Source organism: Echinops telfairi, unplaced genomic scaffold (assembly GCF_000313985.2).
Source record: "Echinops telfairi isolate 266 unplaced genomic scaffold, ASM31398v2 ScPeMD7_7420;HRSCAF=8458, whole genome shotgun sequence".
NCBI lineage: Eukaryota > Metazoa > Chordata > Mammalia > Afrosoricida > Tenrecidae > Echinops > Echinops telfairi.
This window is the reverse complement of record NW_022111320.1, coordinates 27,973,092-27,975,693: the sequence shown is the minus strand read 5'-3', so window position 1 is coordinate 27,975,693 and position 2,602 is coordinate 27,973,092. Positions and strand designations below refer to the sequence as shown.

At 39.6% G+C, this 2,602-nt stretch overlaps 1 pseudogene; it reads left to right on the top strand.

The window, feature by feature from the left end:
• The first annotated feature begins 1,906 nt into the window (after positions 1 to 1,906).
• LOC115872192 lies at positions 1,907 to 2,013 on the top strand (annotated as a pseudogene).
• The last annotated feature ends 589 nt before the right edge of the window (positions 2,014 to 2,602 follow it).

The window sequence follows — 2,602 nt, the reverse complement described above, 5'->3', positions numbered from 1 at the left end:
TATCTTTTGATAGCCGGGCACCATCAGCTTTCTTCACCATATTTGCTTATGCACACGTTTGTCTTCAGTGATGATATCAGGAAGGTGGGCACCCACTGTGAATTGGGTGAAGGTTTACAGGGAAGGCGAGGTTTCCATTCAATAATACAGACACATTCTCGTTTCATGTCATTGATTGCAGTCTTTACGGTGTAACCTCACCTATCCCACTTCCTCCCTGTGTTTTCTGATTCCATTTATCCTTTTTTCCAAAGTTTTTTGAATGTTGTCCTTGTGTAAAAAGTGTCTTTTTGATCTCAAGTGTCTGATTATTTTAAAGTACATGTACCTTCATAGTATTAGTATTCTCCAATAGAGCTGTCTGTTGGTTGGCTAAAAACTGAATTATGGGGTTGAGTTAGTTTTCAGATCTGAAGGTGTCTAAGGGCAATGGTCCAGTCTCTATATAAACAGTAATCCTGATGTATTTTTATGATATTGAGTTTTGCTCCATATTCCCCCACTATACCCAGGACATTAAAATGCGATCCCTTTCAGAGCAGTTGGAATTTGTGGCTGGGCATCATCTAATTAATCTGCTTTTAGGACTGTGGAGACTGACGTTCACATGGCCCCTTGGTCCACTGGCACACTTGTTCCCATCAGTCTGTGACTGTCTTCACTCTTCTTTCTTCCAGACGGGAGCCATCAACAGTTGCCCCTTAGATGCCCACAGACACTTTAGAAATACCATTGGGATAAAACACTCCTAGCGTACTTTATAAATATTCATTTGAAGGTTAAAAATGCTTTTTTTTAGTAGAAAATTATCATCTTAATACTATAAAATACACGGAAAACAAACAATCTTAATGTAGATGACATTTCACAATTCCAAGTAATAGGTTGGACTGTGATCTGCAAGATCAGTAGTTTGAAACCATCCACAGGAGAGAGACCAGGGCTTCCTACTGCTGTAAGAAAGGAAGCTTCAGAAACCCATAGAGGAGGTTCGAACCTGTCCTACAAAGTCACTATGAGTCGACATTGACTCACTTGCAGTGTGTAAGTAACATTGCTACAGGCTGGACGCCTAGAGAAAAATCCAGAGACACACATATATGTGTAAGACAGAGTAATATTAATCATAAAATAATTATATCAAGAAAGCATCCCAGCCCTGTCCAAGTCATGTCCATAAGTCCGATACTAGTCCGTAAGTCCCTCTTCAGATTCTCACAGCCACATGCAAAGAAGAATTCAGAAGAATCGCCGCCTGGTGGGTGCAAAGTTGTATGGATCCAGTGGTGATGGCTCTGGCAGCTCTGAGTGACTCAACAGCGGGAAGGTGAAGGCAGAGAGGGGTTGGGAGGTTCCCACAACCTCCTTAGGAGAAGGCCGGACCACAAGGAGACACCATCTGGCTGTGACGTTCTTCACAGCTGGAATACCCCCTACTCGTTTACAGATCTTGAAGTTGACATAAAATTATGTAACTACCACAAGTACCCACTGTCGTCGGGTAGATTCTAGCTCATAGCTACCTAAGGAATAAAGAATAAATGTTCCTTAGGATTTCCAAGGCTGTCAATCCTTAATAAAGCAGATTGTGTTATCTTTCTCCAGTGGAGCAGACGATGGGTTTGAATCACAGCCCAAACATAGCACACTGCCCCCTCAGGACTCCTTTGAACACTTGCTCCAACTTGACTCCACTGCAGTCGAGTTGATTCCATCTCATAGTGAGCCCATCTGGGCTTCCTGAAGCTGTCAGTATTTAAGGGAGCAGACAGCTTCACTGCTCTCTTGTGGAGCAGTTAGTTGATGGGTTTGAACTATCAGCCTTGTGGTTAGCAGCCCAATACCTAACCCACAGTGGCATCAGAGCTCCTTAATTGTATTGTGAAATTAATAAGAATTTACAATGAGCTTTGCGCAGTGGCAATATCGTAGCCAGTGAGGTTTATCCAAGGCGCAATTATTGCTAAAAAAAAAAAAAGACTTTACAATGAAATACTAGAAACACAAAATATGCTACCATACCTAATACAAAACATAAAGGCAAAGCACAATTTAATATTGTAATATTCACCCCAGTTCCAAGTTGAGGAATTTCCATTATACTACCAAAATACTATAGTTTATTAAAACTATAGGTTTAATTTTACACCATTATACCATTTATAAGAAAACATCATTGACCAGAGTTGAGGAAGAGAAATAACTTTGCTATCAGGGAGTATTGTAAACTCGATTATGACAGATGTAAGTAGGTTAAAATGTAATATAGGATGTCCCTTTTGATTCATTTAAAATGTATTCTAGTTTTTAATAGTTCCTGCTTATTTTCCTTGATTGGGGCTTTTCCCCTTATTTATTTTAATACAGTTTTTGGTATTTTCTTTCTTTTTAAAAATATGTATTTGCTGTTTTTGTTTTGTGTGTTTCCAAGTATATGAAGTCCAGCATAGGGAAATGTAGAGACAGTAACTGGTATGGTGTCATGGCTTATTGATGTTTGTGTATGGAGTGGTGGGGGGGAGGGGGTTTAAAAGAAAATGAGCAAATATTGAACACAGAAGGAAAAAAAGTGTTCTAGAACTCATTCTAGTGATGTTTTGTA